We start from the raw sequence: 16637 nt of genomic DNA, 5'->3' as shown, positions 1-16637 counted from the left end.
CTTTCCTATAGCAGGGAGACCAGATCTGCATGCAGTATTCCAATAGTGGCCTTATCAATATCATGTACAGCCGAAATATGACCTCCCAACTCCGAAGCTCAATGCACTGACCAGTAAAGGCAAACATACCAAACGCCACCTTCACTATCCTAGCTACTTGTGAATCCACTTTCATGGGGTGAAAGGAAATCCAACCATGTTTCTTGAAGGAAGTAACGAGGACAGAAGTGTGAGACACTTTGACAAAATCAAGGACACTAGCAAATATAGTGAAAAGGAAACTTCAGTTGAGGAAAAATGAAAACTGACTGCAAGTACTGCTGTGCATGCTGTCATCACGAGAACCAGTCTGGTAGAACTGGACAAATGAGGAGATTGGAATAGAATCTTTACAGGAAATGGGACAAAAGGAAGTACAATCAAGGTAGCTGTCGGAGTCTGATGGACTAACAGTAGATGTTAGAATGGGATTGATATGATCTATTGTACACAGAGCAAATAAAATGAAAGATGAGACAGAGAAAGTAAATCTGATGAAAATGATCCTATCAGACTGTTAACAATGAACTTTCTACCTTCAGGGATAAAGATGAGCACTGTCAGGCAGAAAACCATTATGCTGACTATAGCACATTGCAGTGTGGAAGTAGCCAAACCGAGAAAGAAGATGATCAAAATATGGTTGTTCCAGACAAAGTAATAATTAGAGAGACAGCTATGTTATGGTTTTAAGCAAGATCACTCAACCTTGATGTTGTAGACTTGCTTGCCAAGCCAGTGGGTTTGGTTGCAAATGTTTCATCAACCTGTTAGGTAACATCCTCAATGCGCATCCAGTGAAGCATTGGTGTTCTGTCTGTTTGTTATTTATATGCCTCGATTTTCTGGGTTGGTGGTATCTGGTTTTATTTCTCAGTGGTTGGTACACAGGGTCTAATTCACTGTGTTTGTTCATGGAGCTTGGGTTGGAATATCAGGCCTCCAAGAATCCCTTGGCATCTCTGATTTTAGCTTAGATGGACATCTGTAACTGTCTTGAAAGGATATTGATGATGGTGAGGAGGATCTAGTCATTATGGCCTATGTTGACAATTAGAAAATATGAGCGTTCTACCAGGAAGCCATTCCGTCTTACAATTGGGTCAGCAACAAAATGTAACATATGTAAAATAACTGACATGAAAAACTTCTCTTTTTCTTCTCTATTGCAATATACAAGATCCTCAGAACAGGTTAGACTCTGAGATGTCTGACTAGGGAATCGAGAACACAAGGGGACACAAGGATAAAAGGACAATTGTTTAGGACTGGGGTGTTGAGTAATTTCTTCAGTCGGTGATGAATTCTTTGGAATTCCCCAGAGAATTGTTGATGCTCTTTTATTGAATCTATCTGTGGATATGATGCATAGATTTTTGGCCTGTCACAGAATCAAAAGATTGGGAACAGGCAGAGAAGTGTAATTGAGACTGAAGATCAGTCAAGATTGTATTGAATAAAGGTGCAGCCCTTGGGAGCCAAATGGACTACTACTCCTTCTATATTCTCATGCTGTTAAGCACCATACTATCCTGACTTTGAACTAATTTACTGTTCTTACTCTAATAAAACTGTGGATGTAATTATTATCACATAGAATGCAGTGATTCAAGAAAGCAACTCACCACCACCTTCTTAAAGGCTAAATTCTGTCTGATATTTGTCAAGCCACGTCTGATAGTAATGCAAAGCAATGGGTGCCTGCCTACAATAACTCAAATTGATTTTGAGGATTGGTGTTTGGTGCTCAGAAAGATACTAATTGAGCATGAAAGAATTAAAACACAAATTACTACTAAATTCACATGTATCTGACAACATTTGGGAATGAACACAATTAGCCAAAGAATGTTCAAATATTTCATCACTAGCAGTCCATTAGATGGTTCGTCTTTTGTGGTCGTAACTTATTTGTGGTCATGACATAAACCACTCAGTAGCGCTTAGAAGAACACTTTAAAAGAACCATTTCAATGAATGGTCAATGATCACCCAGGATTCCTTACACCCTTTTGCTAATGGACATCTGTTCATTCTGTACATATTTCTTTTCCGTTCTACCAACTACATTTTTTATGTTTGATTTTATCTTCCATTGTTGAAACCAATGTGTTTCATGAGCACACACATTTCAATACTGCCAAGCTTTTTCTCATATTTGGTTCCCAGCCACACAATATGCCATCAACAAATATTGTCATTATTATTGTTACTACAGTAAGTATTTACATATTTTTTGTGAATAATGTGGACAAAAGAAAACCTAGAACCATTCTTTAGATTCTCTGACCAGATATTCCCAACAGTCTTTTCCACTTATTTCTGTATCTTCCAGCTTCATAGTATCAATCTGACTTTCAAGCCATTAATTTCATTTGGTTTATGGTATATTTATGAGACATAACTAGGAATCTTAAAATTCCCAATGCAATGGACACTGCTATGTTCACTTTGCAGTTGGATCCAGAGCAACAAGAATAGCATAAAGATTACTGTCTACATTTTACTCCAATCTCATTCTTCTATCCTGCATGTATAAAACATTTGAATTGGAGCAATTTCTGTCCAAAGAACTAGTAAAGTTTGAAATTTTAACCATTTCAATATTTATAATAACCAGAGTGACTTATACTTTTGGGGAGCGTAATTATCTAGTTCATTCCACATTCTTAGATTGTAGCTGAGTAAAAGAGAAACAGTTGTGGATAAATCTGTATCTTGTCTGTTGTCTCCCAATATTCATTTTCACTCAGAATCATTTATTGTCAACAGCAGAGCCAGGGAACATGGATGCATTTCACCCATAAAAGATCTATGTTGCTGTAGGAGCAATGGGCTTCAAGCTATTTGTGTCATGTATCTTTTGCACTACTGTCATACGTGCAATAGGGAAATAGCTGACACGATATTCCAGGATAATCGTAGAATGCAAATAGAATCCCAGTCTCTTCTTCACCACAAACCATCAACCTAAATCTTTGTTCACTCTGCCCAAAACTCCAACAACAAAAGCAAGTACCTTAGGGATTTCTTGTCGTAAAGAATAGAGCCATCCATTCTGCTACTCCCCTTCTTTCCCCTGACTAATTAAATTGTCTTAGAAGATTTATCTCTATTCTAGTTCTGAATTGTAGAGTCCCTACAGTGTGGAAGCAGGCCATTTGGCCCATTGAGTCCACACCGATCCACCAAAGATCATCCCACTCAGACCCACACCCCTGCCCTATCCCTGGAACCCCACATTTCCCATGGCTAACCCACCTAGCCTGCATATCCCTGGACACTGTGAGAAATTTAGCATGGCCAATCTGCCCAACTTACACATCTTTGGATTAAAGGAGGAAACCGGAACACCCAGAAGAAACTCATGTAGACATGGGGGCCATGTGCAAAGTCCACAAAGACAGTCGCCCGAGGATGGAATCAAACCTGGCTGCCTAGTGCTGTGAGGCAGCAGTTTTAACCACTGAGCCACTGTGCCATCCCTGAAGTTGTATATGTTTCCAATTTTTCTCTTAACTTTCTTCATGTTCTCCCTGGATTCATCTCGTCCACGCTGCTCCTTAAAACTTCAACCAAACTGTTAACTATCTAACCTTCCATGTCAGTTAGTGTTGTTATGGTTCTCTTTCCTCAGATACTGACCCCATCCACTTCAAACTGTCTATTATACTTTTATACTTCAAAGAAACATATCCTTCATACCTCTATCCTTGAACATGACCATCCCATTTTCCAACTTTCCTTTTCTTTCCAAAGTCCTCGAAGAAGCTATCACCTTCTAAATCTGTGCCTAATCTTCCCTGGCCACCCCTTTCAATGCTTTTATTCAGGTTTTCACTCTGGTCACAGAGAAAAAAAACATTTGCCTAAGTCAGAAATAAAATTCAGTTTGACCATGTAAACTAGCTTTCCTCAACCTTCAGTCTCCAGCTTTTAACAGTACCATCCTCCTCTAGTATCTTTCCTCTGTCAATGAGCTGAGTCAGTTGGCTGTTGCTTTGTTCCATTCTTATCAACTGTTTTGAAGAATCAACTCCAACGGATTCCTTTTCCACTTCCTCTGCATGCTGCCTCTTGATAGCATCATCTGAAAACGTATCAGATGCCAAATGTATGCTGATGACACTCACTGTAACTTGTCACCACCTCTGTTGACCATGCACTGTTTCAAAGCTAGTCTGCCTAACATCCTATTCTGAGGACTGTGAGGAAATAGACTTTGCCTGAGCTACTAACTCTATTCCCCAGCTACAACGCCATCTCTTTCCCTCGCCCCTTTGAGGCTAAACCTGAATGTTCTCAACATTAACCATCTTAAGTGACCTTGTGATTAAGTTCTGACCCAAAATCTGTTCCATCACCAAGACTACTAATTTCTAAAATTTATTCATGGGGTCAGACATTGCTGTCATTGTCAGCATTCATTGACGGGTCCCTATTTGTCACAGTTGCAAACAACTTACTCAAAGGTCCACAGACCTTATGTGTACAATGCTGTTAGGTCAGGAGTCCTAGAATTCTGACACAGCTACGATAAAGGAACAACAATATGTTTCCAAATCAGGGCGATGGTTTGGAGGGGAACTTACAGGTGATGGTGTTAATCCTTGTATTAGAGATAATAGGAACTGCAGATGCTGGAGAATCCGAGATAACAAAGTGTAGAGCTGGATGAATACAGCAGGCCAAGCAGCATCTTAGGAGCATGAAAGCTGATGTTTCGGCCGGAGACCCTTCATCAGAAAATCCAGGTGATAAAGGATGTGCCTTTTAAAGATGCAGTTGAAAGAGCCTTGGTGAGCTTTTGCTGTTTGTCCTGTGGGTAGTACACACTACAGCTACTGTGCAGTGCTAGTGGAGAGAATTAATGCTTGGAGTGGTGTAGGATACCAGTCAATTGGGATACTTTGTCCTGGATGGTTCAGAATTTCTTCAGCAGCACTTATGCAGACTAGAAAAATATTCCACCACACTCCTCATCTGTGCCTTTTAGATGATGGACAAGGTTTGGGTTGTTAGAAGGTGAGTTAGTCTTTGTAAAATTCCCAGTTTCTTACCTGCTTATAGAAACACGGAACTTAGGAGCCAGAGGCAGCCATTCGGCCCTTCGAGCCTGCTCCACCATTCATCATAATCGTGGCTGATCATCCAACTCAATAACCTAATTCTGCTTTCTCCCCGTAACCTTTGATCCCATTCACCCCAAGTGCAATATCTAGATGCTTCTCAAATACATTCAATATTTTGGCATCAATGAATTCTACAGGCTCATCACTCTTTGGGGTGAAGAAATGTCTCTTTATCTCTTCTAAATGGTCTATCCTGAATCCTCAGACTGTGACCTCCTGGTTCTGGACACACCCACCATTGGGAATATCCTCCCTGCATTTGCCCTGTCTGGTTCTGTAAGAATTTTATAAGTTTCTACGAGATACCCGTTCATTTGTCTGAACTCCAGTGAAAACAATCTAATCAATCTCTTAGTAATAACGTGGCTGGTCCAGTTAAGTGTCTGGTCACTGGAAATCCCTGGAATGTGATGATGGAGAAAGTTCATTATCTGACTTTGTCCAGGTCTTGCTAAATTCAGGCATGGACTTCTATTATTTGAGGAATTGAGAATGGAACTGAAAAGTGAGCAATTATCAGTGGACATTACATATGTTGGAGAGAAAGATTCTGATAAACCAGGTGAACATATGTATTGCTTAAAAAGGGCAAATCTGTTTTAAAACTTTTTATCTTGCTCTCATCAGAACAGACACAGGAATGCCAATTTTCAAGGGGAACAAGAATTTCATAGAATCCCTACAGTGTGGAAACAGGCCATTCGACTCAACTAGTCCACACTGACCCTCAGAGCATCCCACCTAGACCCATCCCCTTATAACCCACCTAATCTACGATTCCCTGAACACTACGGGCAATTTAGCATGGCCAATCCACCTTGTCTGCACATCTTTGGACTGTGGGAGGAACTGGAGTTCCCAGTGGAAACTCATGCAGACACGTGGAGAATGTGCAAACTCTACACAGACAGTCGCCTGAGGTTGGAATCGAGCACAGGTCCCTGGTGCTGTGAGGCAACAGAACTAACCACTGTGCTGCCCCTAATTTATACAACTTATGGAAGCTTCGACAGGATGATGGCTCTTTGGTCAGGATAAAATGGTAAACTATTGTTTGAAAGAAAAACTGTACTGGAAGAATGGGTGACTTAAAATAATATTTCAAGTATGAGATAGATGCATTCTCACAAAAGGGAACCAAAACCATGGTTAATTAGATGAAGAAAAACTAAGACAATAGAATAGAAAGGTGGGTGTAAAATGCATTTCATTTAATTTTGGCTAAATACAATAAATTAAGGGGAAGTCAGGGGAAGCATTGGCTTTATGTTATTATCACTGGACAGTTGATCCAGAGACCCAGATAGCATTCTGGGGACACTGGTTCGAATCTGCCATGGCAGATGGTGGAATTTGAATTTAATAAAATAACTGGAATTAAGAATTTAGTGATGACCACAAATCCATTGCCAATTGTTGGGAAAATCTCACCTGGTTCACTAATGTCCTTTAGGGAAGTAAACTGCCATCCTTACTTGGTCTGGCCTACATGTGACTCCAGACCCATAGCGATGTGGTTGACTCTAAATTGCCTCTGGGCAATTAGGGATGGGCAATAAATGCTGCCTTCAGTGACGCCCTATTTCCATGAATGAATAAAGAAAAAAAGTGAAGGTATAATAAGATGTCAAAGACAGAATATGAGAATAGTACCCCAGGTTGGACTGGTTTTGGGATGCAGTGGGTGGAGGGGAAGAGCTGGGCTGGTTGTGTGGTGCAGTGGGGAGAGGGGACGAACTGGGCTGGTTTAGGGATGCAGTTGGGGAAGGGGAGATTTTGAAACTGGTGAAGTCCACATTGATACCATTAGGCTGCAGGGTTCCCAGGCGGAATATGAGTTGCTGTTCCTGCAACCTTCGGGTGGCATCAGTCCAACCTGTCTCTGCCTCCCTAACCTGTTCTTCCTCTCACCCATCCCTTCCTCCCACCCCAAGCTGCACCCCCATCTACCTACTAACCTCATCCCACCTCCTTGACCTGTCCGTCTTCCCTGGACTGACCTATCCCCTCCCTACCTCCCCACCTATACTCTCTCCACCTATCTTCTTTTCTCTCCATCTTCGGTCCGCCTCCCCCTCTCTCCCTATTTATTCCAGAACCCTCACCCCATCCCCCTCTCTGATGAAGGGTCTAGGCCCGAAACGTCAGCTTTTGTGCTCCTGAGATGCTGCTTGGCCTGCTGTGTTCATCCAGCCTCACATTTTATTATCTTGGATTCTCCAGCATCTGCAGTTCCTATTATCAGTGTTCATAGATACATAGAACATACAACTATACAGCACAGGAACAGGTCCTTCAGCCTACTATGTCTGTGCAACCGTGGTTTTAAACTAATTCCATCTGCCTGCACATGAACGTATCCTTCCACTCCCTGCCTGTTCAAGTGTCTGTATAAATTTTGCTAATGGATCTGCTTCTACAACCTCCTTGGTAGCGAATTCCAGGCACCCACCACACTCTGTGTAAAAAACATTCCTTGCCAAATCTCCTTTAACCTTTTCCCCTCCCAACTTAAACCTATGTTCCCCAGTATTTTACATTAGAACCCTGGGAAGAAGAATCTTGACTATCCACTCTATCCATGCTTCTCATAATTTTACATGATTCTATCAGGATGCTCCTTAGTATCCGACACTCTGATGAAAACAATCCAAGCTTGTCCAACATCTCCTCATTACTAATACGGTTCAACCCAGGCAACATCCTGGTAAACCTCTTTTGCGTCTTCTGCAAAGCTTCCATATCCTTTCTATAGTGTGGTGACCGGAACTACAGACAAAACTCCAAACATGCCCCAGTTAAAGTCTTATGCCGCTGCAACATGACTTGTCAACTTTTATACTCAATGCCCCGACTGAAGGCAAGCATGCAATACGTCTCCTCTACCACCTTATCCACTTGTGTTGCCATTTTCAGAGAGCTATGAATTTAGTTGCTTAAGGGTCATTGCAATGACCACTGCTTTTTCACTCAGCCACTGAAGGTGGACAGAGTTTAGTCAATCTTCATCTGTTCATTTGTTTACAAAAATTTCAAAAACTAATGGACAAATTTCAACAAAACCCGGTAGATTGAAAGGATAAGGGCCAATGAAGAACTGATTAGTTTTAAGTGAAGATTTAGATCTGGATCTACATCTTAGAATTTTTTAACATTGGGAGATAGGGTGAACTGACATTTTGTTTAAATGGAGTGGGGGGGGTGTTTAAATTGGAGAAGCTATGGTTGTTCTCCTTGAAGCAAAAGAGTTTGAGGAATGGTCAGGTTTAGTTAAAGTAGACAAAGAATAAATGTTTCCATGAACTGATGTTACTAGTATTAGAAGAAACAGATTTAGGTAAGAGGTACAGAAAGGATGTGTTTTAATGATCTGGAATTTGCCTATGAGTGTGATCAGAGTTAATGATTTCACAAGGAAATTAGATAGCCGCTTCAGGTAAATAAACTTGCAGGGCTAAAAGGAAAAGAATAAAGGCATGGGACTTCCTACATTGCTCCGCAGAAAGCCAGCATGGGCCAGATGGTTTCCTTATGTGTTCTTCTGACACTGTGACTATTTTTTGACCAGCAAGAGACTGAGAAACTACAACTGCATTAACATTTTTGACTCAAAAAATATCAGCTCACAGCTGTTGGGCTTAAATCCAAGTTGCAGACATTTTTGGGCATCAGTAGGGCAGAGACTTACTAGTCTTTATCAGTCTCTCTTATAGTACCCTTGGGCTGTTTTACTTGAGTTGGTCAGTGCTCATGGACAGGAATGTGAATGGCAGTCAGATAGGTCTGTGGACTCTGGAAGTACTAGTGGAGGAGTCTCAGCTCCTGACTTTGGCTAACACATGTAAATACTTGCTGCATTTAAAAATGAAAAAAAAGGTAGGATGGGCAGGAGCACTGTGGTTATGTGTGCCATCTGTATTAATGGAGAATAAAGGAATATGATGGTCATAGGAGACCATATAATCAGTGTAATAGATAGCTGTCTCATTGGAATTCCCACTATGAATTTGTAAGGTTTTCTTGTTTGCCCAGTATTGGAATTAAGAGCATCTGGAGAAATTAGCTATTGTGATCAATGTAGGAACCAATATTGTCAGTGGAACCAAGAATGATGCTGAGGGGAAGTGGTGTAGGTCCAAGAAAATCAGATTTAAAATTGAACATGTGGCTGAAGTATGGTTGGGAGAAAGGGGTTCTAGTGAAGTTGTTTGCTGAGCTGGTGTGTTTGATTGCAGATGTTTCATCAAGCTTCTAGGTAACATCAAGAGTGTGCTTCCAGTGAAGCACTGATGTTCTATCCAGCTTGTTATTTATATGCCCCAGTTTGCTGGGGTGGTTGGCATCACTTCCTGTTTTGTTTTTCATTGACTTGTATATCGGATCCAGTTCAATGCGCTTGTTGATGGAGCTCAGGTTGGAATGCCAGGCCTCCAGGAATTCCCTGGCATGTCTCCATTTGGCTTGTGCTATTACAGATGGGTTGCCCCAGTTGAATTTTAATCCTTCTTTGACTGCATGTATTGAGACCAGTGAGAATTGGTCAGGTCTCTTGGTGGCTGGTTGGTGTTCGTGTATCCTTACAGTCAGTTTTCTTCCTATTTGGCCTCTGTAATGATTCCCCCAACCCAGCCTAACTATGTTATGTTAGTTTTATTGTTTGTGGATATGGCATCCTTTAGTTGTCACAGGGTGGTTGTTGATTTGTGGGCTACCCTGATACCTGGGTGTCTAAGTAGTCATCTCTGATGTACGGTAGGGTAACTAGTGTGTCTGGCTGTGTTGTGTCATCTTGTTGTGGTCTGTCGAGGAAGTAATGGCGATTGTGCTTTTTGTGAATCCATTCCTTTTAATAACTATGGATCCCATACCCACAATAAAACTATTTTAGGCAATGTTACCTCGCAGGGTGACAGAACAACTGTAATCAAACACACCAGCTTGGTGAGCAAGTCTATAACCTCATCCACAATCCAAGCTACAAATCTTCTCAAAAAAAAGGGACTCCAGTTTATGGGACTCTGGTACCAGTAGTGTACTGGGGACTGAATGAACTGTTCCATTGGGATGGTTTTCATTTAAACCAAGCTGTCCTGGTGTCTTGGAAAATTAAATAACTTGGACTCTGGATAGCATTTTGAATGATGAAGAGTGTAAGGGGAAATTTAGAAATTAGGGAGAAAGACCAAGACAGGGTAACAGTTTGGGTAAAATTAAACAGAATGTAACAAAAAGGGATGGTGGGTTTTATATCAATAGTGCATTAGTGAATAAAGTTTATGCAGGGAATATTGTTTTTAAAAAGCGGTCAAAGCATTCATGACAGGGCAGAAAAACTTATACAAATAGAAATAAATAAATTTGACCTAATAGTTAAATACACATATGTGGCTGTGAGGATGACAACGGTTGGAAAACGACTACTCCAGGGTACTTAAAACTTTGAAAAGATAGGGAAAATGGAGAAGGAGGAGTAATAGTACTGATAGGACAATAGTACAAAAGTAGACTCAGAAGATCCAGAAGTAAAATCAATATAGATAAATATTAGGAATAACAAGTGGTGAAGAGCATAAATGGACAGACTATCATTCAAGAAATAGTTGGAGCTTGCAGGAATATTTAGTGTACACAGTCTGCATTGATAACATTGGCAAAGGTATTTTGGAGAATGACTTCACTTGTGACAGATACTTAAAACAATACATTGTGGAGCTAAGCAGAAGTAACGTGATTTTAGATATTGCTATGTGTAATGAAATAGGATCATTATTGATATCACAGTGAAATATTATTTGGATAGAGTCATTCTAGTATGATAGAATTACACATTTGGGGACCATTTTGTGAAAGCGATATGGGTCTTGGACAAAGCATGTCAAATTACACGGAGATAGCAAGAACTGCAGATGCTAGAACCGGAGTCAATACAGCGTGGAGCTAGAGGAATACAGCAGGTGAGGCAGCATCACGTCTCACGTCTCACGTCTCACGTCTCACGTCTCATATCAAATTACAAGCCAGTCATGTAACGAACAGGCTTTTAATGGGCCTTCCATGGATTCAGAACCCCAGGAGCAGATGTTCTACCCACTGACAACTACCAGTCTATGAGAGACCAGCAGCTTTTTTTGCAAATAGTGCCACCTAGGAAGTGGGTTTGCTGCCAGAACAATGTCTGCCTGAGGGCTAGATCAGAAGAAAGGACTGACAAGAGGGTTTTCACAGGGTGGTATTGAGAGGGAGGACAATTTGCAGCTAGGTTAGGAGGATTGCTCCAAGCTGGTAATCCCTACCAATGCTGTAACACTTGATCAGGCACTAAGTGAAGAATTCCCAGGAGACAAGAAGCAGGGTTTGCTTTCCATGCTGTCCACACAACTGCTGCTACTGGGTTAATACCAGTAGTGATGGGGATTATGTCCTACTTACGTAAGGACCTCAATTGGCAGTGGGTGAGAAGGCTATTCATGGGCTTTTCCTGCCACAGATTCTGCCCACCACTTTCTTGCCCGATTTTATACCCTCTAAACTCACGTCAGGAGAGGGCATTAAGTAATTCAGTTTAACAGTGATATGCTTAAATTTGAAACAAGGGTTTTAAACTTAAATAAAGCCTACTTCATAGGAAATAGGGACAAGTTTGTTAAGATTGATTGGGAAAACAGACTAAACCCTATTTGGTAGGTAAGAAATAGTGACCATTTTTATTAAATGATTCAAAATTATCAATGAAAATGCATTTCATTGACAGATAAAAGCGCCTTGATGTCGATTCATGGCCAGTTATGTAGTTGGGGATAATATTGAATTAAAAGAAAAGCCTGATGTTGTGGAGAATAGTTAAGTGTGATAATTGGAAAAGATTTACAAGTTGACCAAAACATTGATTTAAAAAAGGAAAAATAGCATCTGATAGTAAAATAACAAAGAAAAAGTTTTAAAATTCTTTGAAGAACTTACATAAAAGATGTAAAAAAAATGGAAAGGTAAAAAATTAGTTTCTTGGAGGTCAGAAAGTGAGAAATATCATGGGCAATAAGGACATGGCAAATGCTAAACTTTTCGTTTAGCTCTGTTTTCATAGTAGGAGGCACTGCATAACAAAAGTAATGTGAATTAAAGTGTTAATGAGCTTAAGGAGCTCATAATTAACATCCGTAGAGAAAAGAACTACAAGAAAAGTTAAAAGACTTGCATTTAGATAGCACCTTGTGATGACTGGATTTATCAATGCCCTTTACAACCAGAAAAATGCATTTTAAAGTATAATCACTGACATAATGTATGATATATGGTAAACAATTTGCGGACAGCAGCCTCCTACAAACAGCAGTTTGATAATGATCATATAATCAGATTTTGTGATGGTGATTAAGGAATAAATATTACCCATGATGCAAGGAAAACATTCTTCTACTTTGGAATAATCTTGTAGGATCTTATGCACCTGAAAGAGCAGACAGGCCTCAGGTTAATGTGTCATCCAAAGTCAACATTCCAACAGTGGACATATCAGTTGGTAAGAAGGCATGTGGGATACCTACATTTATAGGCAAGGCATAGATTTTAAGAGTAAGAACTGTGGAAAAAAAAACGTTAGTTAGGGTACAGCTAGATTATTGCGTGCAGTTCTGGAATCCACATTATAGAAGGGATGTGATAGCATTGGAGAAGATGCAGAAGAGATTTACTAGGATATTGCCTGTTCTGGAGAGTTTCAGTTATGAAGAAAGCCTGGATAGATTGTGGTTATTTTCCTTGGAACAGAGAACACTGAGGGGGTCATAACTGAGATGTATAAGATTATGAAGGACATAGGAAGAAACTTTACTCTTGAGGAAGGATTAATGACCTGAGGCATAGATTTAAGGTAAGGGGCAGGAGCGGGTAAGAAGAATTTTTTTTTCCACTCAGAGGGTGCTGGGAATCTGGAACACACTGTTATAAGGGTGGTAGAGGCAGAAACGTTTGTAATATTTAAGTAGTTTTTACATGTAGACTTGCAATGCCAAGGTATACAGTGCAATGGGCTAAGTATTGGAAAATGGGATTAGAATAGGTTAGGTGGTTGTTTTTGACTGGCACAGACTCAAAGGACCCTTTCTGTGCTATAGACCTTCAGTTCTACAACATATTAAAGTAATAGAGTGGCACTTTCTAACTCAGAGACAAAATTGCTGCCAACTGAGCCATAATTGACACATTAGCTGAAGGCAACTAAATTAAACTAATAGAAATAAAAAAAAATCACCCAGACCTAATGGTCTACACCCGAGGATTCTGAAAGAGCCGTCCGCAGAGATAGTTGGTGCACTGATTTGGTCTTCCAAAATTCCCTACATCCTAGAACAGCTTCAGTGCTTTGGAAAATAACCAATGAAACACTGCTATTCAAGAAAAGAGGGCAAGGAAAACCAGGGAGCCTATTAATCAGCTATCCCAGCAAGAGTTGGGAAAATCCAGGAATCCTTTACGTAAGAATGCGCTTTACTTGACAAATCTTACAACAAACTGTAATGGATGAAACCCTATTTCCTTCTATCTTACCTAAAACCTTTTTCTTCATTTGCAGAATGCACAGCAATGGAACATCTACTGAGATAATTTACTAATGGTTTGGGATATGTGCAAATACAAGGTCCTCGTTTTCAGCCAACCAAAAGTGCCTGTATGTGGAAGATGACCCTCAAACCATATTGCTATGATTATCAGATTCATCCAGAATGGGTGACACAGCCATGGCACAGACAGTACAGATAAAATCAAAAATGAACCTTGCACTTTAACATAATCCATGATGCTGTAAGCAGATAAGGTTAGATTCAAGATGCTTTTGGGAAAAATTACTACCAATAATCATTAGATTTGGAAATCACATGTGTATTATTTTAGTTACATTTTATTCATATATTTCTTTAAATAGTGGTCATGGATGGCAGCCAATGAATTAGTTTGATATTATTATCAGGCTGTGAGTTTATTAGATTAGATTAGATTCCCTGCGGCGTGGAAGCAGGCCCTTCAGCCCAACAAGTCCACACCGCCCCTTGGAGCATCCCACCCAGACCCATCCCCCTATAACCCACACACCCCTGAATACTACGGGCAATTTAGCATCCCCGATCCACCTAACCTGCACATCCTTGGACAGTGGGAAGAAACTAGAGCACCCGCGCAAACATGGGGAGAATGTGCAAACTCCACACAGTCAGTCGCCCGAGGCCGGAATCGAACCCAGGTCCCTGGTGCTGTGAGGCTGCAGTGCTAACCACTGAGCCACCGTACCGCCGTCATTTAGTTTCAAATCTCTTTGCAGGGCATTTATTCTTCAGTTTTCTGCCTATAGACAGGTCTGACCTACAGTATCACAATCTCCACAACAGATGACCAAGGCGGCAGCTGTGGAATGCATTCCAATTGGAATGGGAATGAACACCATGCTGTGGGTACCAATCTGACCCACACTGGCTGTCCAGCCGACTGGATTAGTGAACCACCCCAAGGACTCTGACTTGATGTGGCGACATTCACTTTTACATAAAAGAAATAGATACTAGTAGCAGGAGTTGTCCATTTGGCCCTTTGAGCCTGCTCTACCAATCAATATGATTATTGCTCATCCTCTATCTCAATGCCACATTCCCACTTTCTCTCTAGCTTTAGTATCTAAAAAAAATTAATCTCTTTCTTGATTACACTTAGTGACCCAGCATCCACAGTCTTCTGTGGTAGTGAATTCCACAGGTTGATCACCCTCTTGAGTGAAGTCAATCCTGTATGGTCTACTCCATATTTGAGACTGTGATCCCTAGATCTAGATTCCCCACTCCAGAAAACATCTTCCCTGCATTTAACCCTAATCTAATTCTAATCCGATTAGAATTTTATACATTTCCTCCACATCCCCTTTGATTCTTTCAACTCTAGTGAATACGGGACCAGTCAAATCAATCTCCCCTCATATGACAGACCTGCCATCTGTTGTATCAGCCTAATGAACCTTCATTGCACTCCCTCTTTGGCAAGAGTATCCCCTATTAGATAGGGAGACTAAATTGCACATAATACACCAGGCTTGCTCTCACCAAGGACCTGTATAACTGCAGTAAGACATTTATGTGTATGTTACAACCCGGAGTAATGGATAATTATGGGCATGGCACTGGCTTCTTTATATCACACAGCTGACCAGGAATCTCTGCTCTAACCCTGCATTTCTCATAGCTAATGTACCTAACCTACACATCCATGAAAACTATAGGTAATTTAGCATGGCCAGTGTACCTAACTTGCATATCTTTGGACTATGAGTTTATATTTAACCTATTTGACCACATGACGAATTCATTTTCCTTGATCATTTAGTCCTGGAATGAGACTTGAACACAGAGGTATTGTCTCAGAGACAAGGATACTGCAGACTGTTTCACGTGACTGCGCCAGAATATTATTCAAATCTATAATTAAGAATAAGGTAAACAAAGGGCAAAGTCTTAAAAAATGACAGGTTGGTAGATAATTGATCATTATAGCTATTAAGGGGATATGGGGCAAAGTGAATATGTGGAATGATTATTCAATTCAGCTTAGATTTCATTGAATAGCAGAACAGGCTAGATAGGCTAAATGGCCTATTCTTGGAATGTTGCAATGTACCTATGATTATAAATGTGGCAATTAACCTGGAACGTTTTAGTAGTTCTGGTAGTTCATGCTGCCATAGCCTTTAACAACATCAGGGTATGTTTAATCAGTTAAAAGTACTTTAAAATATAAAACAGGATACAAAAGACCACTATGATTAAAAAGATGAATATTAAAATTTAATTGTAAGTGTGTTAGGGGAAAATGTCAGGTAGAATCAGAAATGAAGATGGGGCAACACTTTTTTTCTGATGTGATTGAAGCCATCATGACAGAAGTTACATCATTATGTCACAAGTTCATAATCAATAAACAAGTGGCTATTTGGGCATTTTCTACAAGTGTGCTGACTGTTTGGAATATAAATCTAATAACAGTTATAATAATAAAAGATATATGATATATAAAGATATAGCAAATATAATAATAAAAGCCAATTGTGCAAACTTATAGGTTGTAATGTAATGAAATTGACTCTCTATATGTAGACTGGGTCTGCTAAAACGTTGAGGGCTTAGATGGTGATTAATTTATTGTGTGTTTAAGGGAACTACTTGAGTATTTTCATAGATTCCCTACAGTGTGGAAGCAGGCCCTTCGGCCCAACAAGACCACACTGACCTTCATGGCGTCCCACCCAGATCCATCCCCTGAGAACCCACCTAATCCACTCATCCCTGAACACTATGGGCAATTTAGCAAGGCCATTCCACCTAGCGTGCACATCGTTGGACTGTGGGAGGAAACGAGGGCACCTGGAGGAAACAATCAGACACGGGGAGAATGTGCAAACCCCACACAGACAGTCACCCAAGGGTGGAA

General features: G+C 40.4%; 1 long non-coding RNA gene across 1 annotated transcript in view; it reads left to right on the top strand.

The window, feature by feature from the left end:
• Positions 1-16377, top strand: part of LOC125456955 (uncharacterized) — a 36271-nt gene extending 19894 nt beyond the window's left edge. The window contains exon 3 of the long non-coding RNA XR_007248544.2: positions 13744-16377. This is a non-coding gene — a long non-coding RNA (uncharacterized LOC125456955). The remainder of the gene's footprint in view (positions 1-13743) is intronic.
• Positions 16378-16637: the final 260 nt, after the last annotated feature.

Source organism: Stegostoma tigrinum, chromosome 1 (genome assembly GCF_030684315.1).
Source record: "Stegostoma tigrinum isolate sSteTig4 chromosome 1, sSteTig4.hap1, whole genome shotgun sequence".
NCBI classification, from domain to species: Eukaryota; Metazoa; Chordata; class Chondrichthyes; order Orectolobiformes; family Stegostomatidae; genus Stegostoma; species Stegostoma tigrinum.
This window is presented reverse-complemented; position numbering and strand designations above follow the sequence as displayed.